This window comes from Aythya ferina (assembly GCF_964211825.1).
Source record: "Aythya ferina genome assembly, chromosome: 1".
NCBI lineage: Eukaryota > Metazoa > Chordata > Aves > Anseriformes > Anatidae > Aythya > Aythya ferina.
Window position 1 is genome coordinate 119,886,293 of NC_140296.1, and position 13,187 is coordinate 119,899,479.

The window sequence follows — 13,187 nt, forward strand, 5'->3', positions numbered from 1 at the left end:
TTTATTAGCCTATCTTTTTTCCACAAAGCTGCTGATATTGCCTCAAAAATCCACGACTCTTCAAACTCCGCGTTAGAAGACTCCCTGAAAAAAAATCCTTCAGTCTCCACTGCAGCACCTCCCTCATCAAGAATCATTCCCAGGACTTTGCAAAGGAAGGGTATGATGTAGCCTCTAAGAAACAAGAACAGCAGCTCACCAAATTGCAGCTCAAGCTGGCAAACACCAAAGATATGTTACCCTGTCAGAGCAGTGAAGTAGGTTCTGATACTGGCACCAGGCAGAATAGCCAGCTTACTTAGTGGTGGAAAAATAAACTGGTGAAGATAGGGTCAGCCTTAACTCCTCTTAAATTTGGGGCATTGGGAGTGGAACTGATATGGATAAGACAACACTAGGGAAGCATGGGATCTCAACCTTCTGTTGAGACTCTAAAATGAGTCAGCTTGATAAGAAATGAGATGTCCTTTCACGCATATCTGTGATTGATTTTTCTCTTAAGAGTTGGAGTATTTTTGAAGAACTCTGAGTCTGGAAGAAGATATATGGAACCACGTACTGAAGGTCTTCCACATATTTGTCCCCTACCGACATTAATAAAATTCAAACATTTTTCTTTGTCATCCTGACCTATGTGAATACAAGCTAAACCTTTACCTATTTTCCTGGACCTGTTGTCAACTAAAACACAAAACGTACATGAATTTTTTCCACATCTTTCACATTTTTCACTATCAAACCCAGTATTTCATATGTTTAATTTGATCACCATCATTTTGCCTAGCTTCACTTCCACCTCTTTTGAAGAGCCAAACAGTTTTCTTCTGATTCCCACTGAATCAGTAACATACCTTCCTCAAAAGCTCCTTTACAGCAACTCTTAGACAAGCAACAATGTACTACTTCAGTAGTCACTGATGCATGTATATCAAACTTCTTTTTTATTTTTTTGAAACCTTCTCTGAAGCCTTCAAGACTTGACTGACTTCAATGCCTCTGCAAGATCCTGTATCTGACTTCACAGCAGTCAGACACCAGACTGGGAAGATAGACAAGAAGAAATTTGTTATTTCTTCTGTTTCCTCATTTCTTTTCCTACCTAAGAGAGATTTGATTCTTTGTGTCAGCCACACGCTATGAAGTCCAGTCACAGTCAGGTCTTTGCATCTCAAGCTGAAGGCTGATGAGAACACGTGCTACAGGATAGCTGATTTTTCACAAACAAATTGTTTTGCAGTTTGGCACAGTTGTTTGTCCAAGAGTTTCAAGCTCTATATTTAAACGGTGATAAAGAAATTGCTATACGGTGTTAGTGTCATTCTTCATTCAGACTGTTCCTCTGAAAACAGCCTACAGCCTTTGAGATGCGAAATGTATTGTTTTAATGTAGTCAAGGTCCCTGCTTGCTACATTGCTAAATCTATTTAGCAGATTCTTCTTGGTATAATCTGTCCCCAGACCTAAGGAAGCTCAGTGATTTTAAGTGTTTTAAACTAATGATAATGGTTAGTGCTGAGAACAGATGTACCTGGCTGTGGTGTGATCTATTCTATTAGGCTGTTAGGAGCTGTGTATTCATATTGACTTACCATTTTATGTCTATTTTCAAGGTGTGATGGCTGCATGGGGTGTAGTCTGTTTTTTCCCCTGACATAAGATGTATCATCATATGTGTATTTTTTGATACATGGTGACTGCAGAGAGAGAGAGAGAGAGAGGGAAAACATCTGCATGGTTGTTTGCATGCCTTCCTAAGACTTTGTATGTCTATTCCAGCTGTCCACTGGCAAGATTAAGAGAAGCAGTGGTATATACCCGTTTTCATACAAAACCGTAACCCGGAGAATGGTTGCACATATTAGATGAGCATGCAAAGAGTTTGATGACTATGCTAGGTACTGCAGAAGTTTACTTTTCTTGGTGAGAAAGCACTGTGCATGAGTGAATTCCCTATAATTGGTGGCTGCACTGATAACATGCTAAGTGGAAGCTATTTTACTATTCCTCTCTATCCATAACATGACAGAATGTAAAACTCTTCAGTCGTATCAATAAATGGTGCTTCACTTCCCTTCAGCACAACGGAGTGAAATTTCCACTGAGAATTATTTTCCCAATCATATTGTGGGCTAGGTGTCACCATACACAAACATCTGCTATTGCCACCCTCTGGGGAGAATACAGTATTTGGGTTGTGCTATAGGAAGCCTTGCATCTTAAGGCCTCACCTCGGTCCATCAACACCTAAGCAAATCCTTCCTTCTACCATGGAATATACTACTGACTCCCTGCCAGTAGGACTTAGAGAATTAAGCTCTTGCAGAACAGAAGCAGCCTGCAATCTGCCTTGTCATAGTGCAATAGGAGACATGCTCACTGAAAACGAATGCAGCCTCCTTAAACATCTCCCATACATGCGACCATTTCCCTGTCAGAAATAAAAATTCTTAAATACAAAGAATTTTCGTCTCATGGCTGTAAAGAAAAACGAAAGAGAAGAAAATACAGCTGAGATGTAACTGATAGACATGTTCTGCGTTCACTAAACCACGTTCTGGGCACATTGTCTCTTTACAAATAGGTGTGCATTTTTACAAAAACACTACAGGTTAAATACCTAGGCCTTTGCTTCAGAAAGGAGATGATTTTGCAATGAAAAGTCAGAACCTATAAAGATAAATGTTAATCTATGCCTGACCTTTGAGGCCCTGCCTATACTTGAATTTTCATTTTCTTCTCCTGTTCTTCTCCTCATCTCCTTCCCCATCAAGTCCATCCACCACAGAGGTCAATTTGCCCTCCACAGCCTCTCACAACAAGTGCCACAAACATCCTTCCATTCCCCAAATCCTTCTTAAAGGGTTCTTTCCCCTGCCAGGATGTTATACACATGCAGGGGGGAAAAGGCCAGGTATCTTACATTTAATAATAATCTCAAAGAGAACACATACAAAGCTCATTAAGAATTTCTCCCTGGCAATGAGAAGGGAGTAAGGACTGCTTGCCCACCTCTAGGAGATTGCTCTGTATCTGAAGCTGGCACCTCTGTTTCTGCAGCTGGTACCGCCATTTCTCTCTTTTATTTTACACTCTAGCTAATAAAGTTCTTTTTTTAAAGCCTGAAGGGAAAAGGTGTTTTAGGAAATCATGTTTTGGTGGAATCAATGCATATACTGGACTGTGGGTCTTTGCAAGAAGCAGCCGATACTCCTGGGTAGGTGCGGAGCACCATGCACTGATGGAGCTTTTTAAACCTCAAGTAATAATAGTGGCAAGAAATATCATCTGGAAATTGTAAAATTCATGACCATAATACCCTAGGCAAGGAGAATAGCAGGATCCCAAAATGATTTAGGCATTTATACATATATTGAGAATATATGAGAAACTCCCCTCAAGTTTCCAACATAAATCAAGTGCTTAGGTCATTCTGGCATCGATCATTGCTGAGCGTCTTGCTCTTCTCTCCGAAGCATTCATCACAAGACGTTGTGAAGGACAGGGTGCAAGGCTAGGGAAGGCCAGTGCATCTCCTGGCCTTCTCTCCTCGACCCTGCCACTGCTGAGCCCTGCAGCACCACCATTTTGGGTAGAACAACAGCTAAGGGAACATGCTGGAGCAGCAGGAGAGGTGCAGGCAAAGGGGCTGGCTTGGGAGGGGTGGAATTACGTAAGACCTGGAGTTAAAATCCAAAGACACCCAGCAGTACCCTGCTACACCTCCCTGCACATAGCCCCCGCAACCTCAGCAGCTTCCCCAGCGTAGAAATGCAGAGAGCTGAAGCTCTTCCCAAACAAGTGACCACAGCCCACAGGGAAGGGGTGACAAGTACAAAGCACAAAAATGTCGACAGAAGAGACACGAGAAAGACAGGTGTTTTCTACCCCAAAGTCCCTGATGGAAGAGAGAGCAAGGCAAATCTTTCTTGCATTTTTTTTTTTTTAAATGTTATTAGAGATGAATTCTCATCAGAAGGTAATGAGGCAAAAATTGCTCTCACACTAGCAGGGGGAAATGGCGAAGCTGGCATCACAGCTAGCACAGATCCTAGGGTCAGGATCTGGTCACAAATGACAAACAGACACTGCATGACGCATAAGGTATACCACGGCTTGCATGATACCTGAAAATCTGCCTTTTTGCCCCTTTGCAAGACCTTCTGCCATCACCAAACCAGTACCAACTCACGGCTCAGAACTCAACTGAAGCAAACAGAGCCCAGTGGAGTGCTGCAGGGGACTGAAGAAGATGGTGATGCACCCTGAATATAGGACAGGGAGGATGCTGTTTTTCTGTTAAACAAATAATAATTACTTCTGCAACCAGAAAGGAAATGGGAAGATGGCAAAAACCTATCTGGCCATGTTGCAGAGAGGAAAGTATTAATTATATTCTAGTAGCAATCTTTATTCTCAAAGAAATCTTGTCAAGCCTACACTTCTGAAGAAACTTCTCATGAGGGAGGGAAAAAACCCCTGTCATTAAAAGTAGCCCCAGCCTGTGCCTTCTGGTTTTGGTCTGAGTCCAGTATCCACAGCAGAAACCTTTCAACAGAAGGCAGTACAGACTTCTCATGGAAAAGGTACAAAATCAGGCCCCACGTTCCCAGTAAAAACTGGCCTTTTTCCCCTCCTCCCAATCTTATTGTTCCCAAAAGATACAATGAAAATACAAGATTGCTGGGCTGTCTATAAGAAGATTTGGCAGGTTTTTCGTATTTGTTTAGACTGCAAGATATAATTTGAATTTGGGGCTTGCCTTTCTCTCTGTCTCTCACTAAGAAGAAGAATGAGTTATTTGTTCTCTGAATAAGTATTTGTTATTAGTGGATCAGACATGGATAAGGTATATTATTACAACCATGTTTGTTAGGTATGATTTACATTGTTTGCTGCATATCATCTTAGGCTGTCTTTAATTTTGTTATACTTTAGGGGTTTTTTGTTTGGTTTTATGCATTTAGTCACAGTTGGTTGTGTTTTGAACTTTGAAAAAAAAATTAATACAAAGGAAATTAAAAAAAAAAAGAAAAAGAAAATATTTTCAAAATGATGTGGAAATCAAATCTATCCCTCAGTAATTTGATTTGTAGGAAATGGAGAGCAAAGCATTACAAAGCATTACAAACAGAATGCCTTGAAGTGCATCATAATTACTTACATGTGCAAATACATTGTCTAGGTTTAGGCATTCAGTTAATAACAGTCATAAAAATTCTATGCCCTTACACAGGGTCTTTCATTCAAGCTTCTCAAGGTTTGTGTAAGCAATCACTAACTAATGCTTGGGTACCTGTGAGTACTTTGCTGCTCATAAGGACGAAGAAATAGGGGCAAAAACTCTCAAGGTCAAGGATAAATTATGATCTGGTATCAAGGCAGGACACAACTGCAGAATGATGGTTTTCTACCTGCAGGTGGATTAGTGATGCAGAAGTTTGTAGCTGATCCTGATCCTACAATGTAATGGTGTAAGAATGAACAAGTGCAACAAATGTGCTGTTTAGACCTCCTGTTCCACAAAGTTTAAAGGCTGAGAGCTGTCATAAATCAGATCTATTGCTAAGGACTGGCACAAGGACTGACAAATTTGCCTTGTTTGGAACCCTTTACAATGTAAATGGTTCCTATCTGAGGCTCCACAAGTGGTTTTCAGACCATGTATCGTTTATGGAAACCTGGGCTGAATGTTGAACAAATCTGGAAGAAAGGTAGCCTATTAAATTCAGTTGATGCAGAAAGTCAAAAAGGCCAATTAATACATTTTGAGATTATTTTCACCTCGGTCTCTAAAGTTTTAAGTACCTGAAACTCATAACAAAACTCTGAGAGTCTCCACGTTACCCAAAAGCTTTTCCATTGCTCCTACAATGGAAGAAATACTGAATTTTGTACTCTTCTGCTGTTTAACCTCCATGCCACATCCTAACTGCACAGCTGCGTTGCTCTCTCCCAAAGCGAAGAGCAGAACCCAAGGCTTCTGCACTCCAGCTCCTTGCTAGCCAGAACTCCATTCCTCATTCACTAGAACATATGTTTTCGTGTTTCAGTAGATGACCAAAACCCAAGACTGACAAATTATTTTTGTTGTTTCATTTAGCCATGCAATAATGCTCATGCTTTAAAGTACTACCTGCTGAAATAGTAATAAGTGCTGTACTGCAGCCACTGACCTATGTACGCATGCAACTGCCAGTTCCAAGGATTTGACATTAACACATCCCATTTTTGTTTAGCCTACATTTTAGTGCTCCACGTAGCTGCAGCAAGGAAATGTTTCTCTATACATTTACATTACCTGTTATGCTTTACACTAATAAAAAGTGGATATTATTTATTTGTCTGGCTGACTGACAAAGCCAGGCATCAAAGCATCATTCCAGTGTCACATACTTCAACACTCTAATCTTTCAGAACTTGTAAAGCAATCTCTTACGGCGCTCTGTGGGCTGTGAGATCACCCTGACAAACTGTGATAATGTTGGCAATCTCCAAATGGGTGTTCATTTGCAATCTTACTACAGAGGAATTGCTACATTTCCAAATTTGAGGGCTTGACATAATCTGTCTCCACAAAGCTATCAGGGTCTGTCATAAGGCTATCTGTGACCTCGGGATTTTATGGGGTTAACATCTATCCCCAGTGCAACTTCACTGTAAGCCGTGGAATTACCTAGAGTGTGACTTTATCTATTTGCTTCCTTTCTTTTCCTTTAAAACACCCCTTATTTGTATGTCTATAACAAGTGCCAACAGCACCTAGTATCAATATCCGAGTCAGGTAAGGTGACTGTACCTCAAAACCACAAGGACTTTCTTGCAGCTCACACTAGACCCTCTGCTCCCCCCATCGCACTCTGCGGCTGAGAAACAAGGCAAATGTCAGGTCAAGCTATGCAGCTATTGCCATCATCTCTTCCGTTCCGTATGCTCCCAGTACTGGCAGTCTCTGGGCTGCAGTCCACAGGATATCCACAATTATGGCCCAGATTGAGGGAGGGGTAGAAAAACGATGGTGCTCTGCCAAGTGTGTCAGAACCTGAACTTGATCCATTTTCAAATTAAAGCTGGGGACTGTGGGACAGCACCACGTTCTCTCTAATCCATCTAAAGGAAGGAAAATAACTAATCATCGCAAAAAAAGGAAGAAGTCAGAGTTAGTGCAGATCTAACATAAATAACTATTTTACATTTGCCTCTGAACCTTATCTTTAACTGAAGAAATATGCTGTCTTGATGCCGAAGGAAGATTTTTAACGTGCCATAAGACAGTTAAGCACCACAAGAAAAAGTGAGACAGAGGGAGTCAGTCTTCATCATATTTATGAGGGCCACAAAACTGCTAGTGAGGTAATTTAATTCTGAAATTACTTAGGAGTCCTTTATAAAAGCAGGGAATGCAGGATGGAAATAGAAAAAAAAATAAAAAAAAAAGTGCATCCAGTGTTTCAAAATACATTCCAGGCACAATACCCTTTCCCTGCTATCATCCCCTTAGGCAAATTTGCCAGCTCCACAGCTCAATGCAGTTAACAAAGTTAACAAAAGATGCTCCTCAAATCCTGCTCAGGATGCTGGTTGGCCAGCGAAGCCTGGCCACGTTCTGGTCAAAGAACCTGTGACAGGGCACAGACATCCCACGTCCATATAGCATTGGAGGATAGCCTTAATTCTAAGCACTGGTTTGAATATTTTAATGAATTAATGCTAGAATGTTTTGCCTTGCTTAGTGCATTTTTACCAGAAAAGTTCCCTTCCTTGAATTATGCTATATAACCAAGGCAAAAATTGTTAAAAGATTTACTGAGCATTGCTTTATCCCCATTTAAACTATTTTCTGCATTTCATTTTCTATGGAAAAGGAAACTTAGTGTCACTACCCAACCTCAGGAATAAATACCTAACTGCAATGCTACTGGAGATTTTTTAAAAATCCAAGTAAATTCCAAACATTGTATTTTGACCCCAAAATTACAGCAAACCAGCTCTTGCTTTTGTTAGTAAAACACTGATTCTTTTCACCAGGAGTATTACATTCCTCACATCTCTAACCCTTCAGAAAAGCATGTGCAGCCTTGAAAGCCAAAGGTAAATATTTTAATGTGTGCATTATCCTACTGAAATCAGTAGATTGTGTAGATATGGAAAAAAAGGGAGGACATGAGCAGGTATCCAAAAGATTCATGGGCTTCAAAGGTTTAAATAGCATCGTTAACACAAATGCTGCAGATGGGACAGTCCTGAATACAGCAATGAAGATGGTCTGTCCTTTTCCTTCCTACAACACATGGACTTGTGGTTAAAGTTTGTATTCTAGACTAAGCTGAGAATTTAACCTCCCTGTTAGTGACACTTTTTGCTAACCACAGATGAATTATAATAATGTTTCCCCTTTTTATGAATATTTTTCAGTATTTTTAATACTAGCAATAAGTCACTATAGACTCCAAACTATCTGAAGAATAAAGAAGACAAAGTATCTCTGGTAGATCACTATTTATAGAGGGAAAGCATGCAGAAATATCTTAAATTTACCATAAACAAGGGGTTTTGTACCCTGACAGCAAATTTTAAAGCAATTCATTTGTCATATAAATTGTGTCCATGGAGAGGTCCTATAAAATTAATTAGGTCAGAGAGAAAATGAAAGCAAATAAAAAACTTCTCAAAACTCCAAAGAATATATTTTAAAGATAGCACTATCAACAGTATCATTGGAAAGTTCTTCCTTCCTCTTCCCCCCTTCATTCCAGGAGACCAAGGTCATCAGATTGAGAATCACCTTTGCCCTCCAAGACAAAGGAAATCACATAGGTTCAAGTGCACAACATTTCTGAAACTGAAAACTTTGCAAGCAGCTCTGCCTTTCCAAACTACAAACTCCCAGAGTTCTGAAATATAATTCAGTAAAGGCATTCATTGTGCCAGTGTGGCTTTTAAGCACAAAGCTACAATTGCAAAATCTGGGCATGATGCATTCATCTCACAGCACAGAAAAGCAAGGGGAGGAGGGCAGAAGAAAACAATAAGAATTTTAGACGAATTTCAGTTCTGGCCAAACTCATACTAAAATCAAAACTCCGAAGCTTTGTCTGTCCGTTAGCTTCTCTAGTGTTTATGTGAAAAGGAATTTGTCCTTGTACTTTTCCTGTATCAGTCTGGCTTCATTTAGTGAAAGAAACAAGACTTCGCTTTTTGCACTCTTCTCAACACAGCTCACTGAATTGGAGGTGCTGATACACATATACAAAATCCAACATACTTTCCAATCCCATTCTGAACACAGATCAGATTTTGCTCTTACTGCTTTACTGCTGCCTGTGCAACCTTTCCGGGTAGGGTGGTGTAATAAGGGAACAACAGGAAGACTACGAAATGCAGAGGAGTAACTGAGCTGATGGTGCTTGATCATTAACAACATTAACAGGCTGTGCACTAATGGCTAACTCCACAGTGCAGATTTCATCTGGATCATGTGAGGGCATGAGATCCCATTTATACTTGCTCTTATATGTTTTAGTGGTAGCAGCAGGGAACATAAGATACTGGGTAAGGCATGCAGTTTGCTGCTATAAAGTCAAAGCGTCAAACCATTTTTCAAAAAAAAATCTTCACCAGAAAGAATGAATTTATAATGGATCTGTGCTTTGTGTTTTGAGGTGACAAGAGTTCTCGATCTGGTAGAAAGTTCCTAAAGCTCGATTTACTACATTGTCAAAATATAGCCCGAGGGGACAATCTGACTTACAGCATCTTTATGACTGGTGATGAAAGAACCCTGCTTGGCTTTTAGATGCTGAGTTTGGCTCAAGATAGTGCAGTAGAGAACAGAACATCTTTTATTTTATGCTGGGAGTTCACAGTGTTCCCCTTCAGCACAGAATTAGGTTTTACTACATCGAATTCTCACACACAGTTCACTGATGGTTAGAATTCACACCTTCAGATTTTGGGGATATACTTCACACCCGTCATTGTTACTGCTACCGAAGATATGGATTACAGTGTCCTCATGTCATTGTAGCATCTGTAATGGGAATCTTTAGAAAATTTGGGAAAAAAAATTGTGTATTTTGCCAGGCTTCAGAATGTCTTATTCAGCCTTGGAAGGGCTTCAGAGCACAGTAACCACATTAATTGGACATTATATGGACAGCCAAGGGTAGCTCAGTTACTGCACAGCTTTTACTGGTCCTTGTCATGTTGCTTCAAAACACATTTTGTGTTTTAACCAGTCATATATACATATGAAAGCATTGCACAACACTGGTCAATGCTGCAGATCCACAGGAAATAATTGTTTCACAAACATGAAGCAATCTGCACAAATATAAATAGCATGGCCCAAGTCTGTTCTAAATTATACTTATGCAAATCCATGGAAGTCAACTAGTTCTACTAGCAGAATAAAACAGATAAGAGCATGTAAAAATGTAAAATATGGTTCCGCTGTACAGCTCTCCTTGGGCCAAAGCCTGCCAGCCTGCCATCATTTACATTCTCCTAGTTCCTCAGCATGGCTTTACAGGAAATAAGAAAAATAAGAATATCTGGGAATTCGAGTTCTATCATGCACTGGAGGACACATGTCCAAGAACATATGGACATAAATGTGTCAGCATCCTACATCACTCTTATTTCAAGGATGTTATTAATTTTTGTGGGTGGAGTCCAAAATCTTAATGCCATATTAACACACAGTGGCTGTTTCTGTAACGCACGTGTCACAGGGAGCATATGTATAGCAGTCCAAGGATAACATTTTAGCTCAATTTTGAATGATTTTTGGATTTCTAATGCTCTCAAAAGATGAAGAAATGATGCTACTAACAGGGTATTGCGCAACTTTTGTTTTCACAGTTTCACCATACACCAGGATATGATGCAATTGCAAATCTGGACTCTCCACACACAGCACTTTAAATGAATCTCTTTTTGCTCTATGATGCACAGCAGGTGACTTCAGGTTTAGTACCTTCAATATTGGAACAATTTATATGAGTGATATATGCTCCTCTAGTCAAAAAACAAACTGAAAATTGGAGAAGTCTTTGTCCATCTAATAACCCAAATTTCAGTCCAAACCTTCCCTATTGAATCAGCCTCTTTACCGAAATTGCAGGTACAGACAGATACTGTGGGTACCTGCCACACAAATGTTCCAACTGGAAACAGTGAAAAATGTATTGCCAAAGGGCTTTTCTGCTGTGAATCAACAGGTGGTTTGGCACTGAAATTTCTACCTGTTTGTGGTTTTCATCTTTGGTTTTAAGACAGAAAATGAGATGATACCTTTCAATGCTGCATCTCAAGCAGACTGTTCGGAGAGCAAGGTTTCATTCCAACCAAATCTCTCTGTCTCTCTTGCAAAGTTGAGGAAAACTGCCAACCACTGCTGCTCTTGCCATCAGCACACCATGTAGATGTTAGGAAAAGGCAAAGTAAAGGGAGAGAAGAAAAAGGGAAGAAAAATGTAAGTTTTACATGAACAACAAACTGCACATAATGACTGCTTTTAAGGACAACAATATTAATTTCCTTCAGTGTGAGGAAATAAATATATGAAATCTTGGAATAGCTTAAACTGAGAGCTTTTTTTTTATTTTACAGGATATTTGTTTAGATTCAGCTCCAAGGGATACAATATTTTGAAAACATACGATAAACTTAAAAGGACAACATTAAAGAAATATACCTATCGTGTCGTCAAAATTAACTATGCTATTACTCATGGAGCAGGCTAAGCACCTCCGACAAACACTCTGTAAAGCAGCATAAGCAATTACAACATATGTCCTTGCCTGCAAATAGCCCAGGGTGCTAGAAGTGGGGTTTGGTTTTTGTGTTTAAAGCCTTCTGCATGGGTCTAACTGCCTTTGTGGAAGGTAGTGTTAACACACATCAAATGCAGTAGGAACCAAATGTGGGTAACCGCATACTTTGAAAAATCACAGCCAATATGTTCATCTGATGCCATCATTCTCTGAGGACAAAGTGTAGGCTATGGAATAGTACAAGCAACAGGGAGCAGTAGTCTCAAGTAAGCTTTTCAGAGACAAGGAAGCTTATTTCATTTCAGGGGTACTTTTTAACAGATAATTGGGAATGTGCATCTTCAAAACAGTAGTCAAGAGTAGGCAAAGACGGCCTAGATATCCTTACTGTGATAGAAGTTTCAATGCCTTTTCATGAAACAAGTGTTCTTCAATGCAACTCTCAGCAACCATTAAGGGAACAACAGCCAGTGAAACTACGCTTCTCCGATTAAAGCAAGAAAATGAAAGTCACTGCCTCTCCACTACCAGTAGACATAATGAGAATGGCTTCAACACAGCTGCTACTAATCAAAATGGGTCCACATTCACCAGCGCACAGAAAAGTGGAATCCTCATGACCAGTAAGAACCTTTGTTTTGCCCCAATAACTGTAAAACTGTTTTAGGAAGTTGTATATACTAATTTAGCTACAGAACATGAGAACTGCATGATTAAATTATTTATCCTAACAAAACGGAGGATCAGAGACGAACAGAAAATGGCCCTGTCTTATCATGAAGATGTAATCACTGGGGCTGGGGGGCAAAAGCTTCCTGCTCTTGAGCTGGAATGAGAAAACAGAAATGTGGGTCTTTTTTTCCTATGATAAGGTGCTCCCACAAAAATTTGCCTCTGAGATAACTGAAATGGAATTTTTCTGTTAACTAGCTAGAAAATAGAGAAAGAAAAAAAAAAAAAGAGAGAGAGAGAGAGTAAAGAGCCTTCCAGAACCAGCAGTTGGGAAATACTTGTTTTGATTTTTTTCTTGGGTAAAACAGTTATTCCCAAGGAAAATTTATATTTCAAGAAAAAGAATTTCCACTGAAAAATCATTCCAATGGAAAATGCCTGGCCACAGCTACAAAGGCTCGGACCACTGGCCTCAGCCAGGGAAAGGAAAATGCCAAGGCCAGTGGACTGGGTAACCCAAGTCCCAGGCTCTATTTCTAGTGCTGCCACGGTCCTCTTACACAATCTTAGGATGTATGTTGTATGCTGCCCGACGTAACACGCACGTTTCATGACTTTGAGCCCTTGCAGTAACAACAATATTTTCCCTCCTACAGCAGCTAGTTCCCGATGCTGCGCTGAAGGGAAAAACGCGACCTATGGCTGCAACACCCTGGTAATCAAACACTATTGTATACCATA

The 13,187-nt window shown here is 40.0% G+C and overlaps 1 protein-coding gene across 30 annotated transcripts in view; it reads right to left on the minus strand.

The window, feature by feature from the left end:
- The window catches only part of ZBTB20 (zinc finger and BTB domain containing 20), a 457,627-nt gene that overhangs the window by 157,501 nt on the left and 286,939 nt on the right, over window positions 1–13,187 (minus strand). For 29 of the 30 annotated variants that reach the window (XR_014688574.1, XR_014688575.1, XM_084506513.1 and 26 more), the window contains one exon: window positions 11,293–11,395. The exons of the other annotated variant lie outside the window; for it this stretch is intronic. The gene's annotated coding sequence lies outside the window, so the exon portion shown is untranslated. The remainder of the gene's footprint in view (window positions 1–11,292; window positions 11,396–13,187) is intronic. 30 annotated transcript variants of the gene reach the window in all.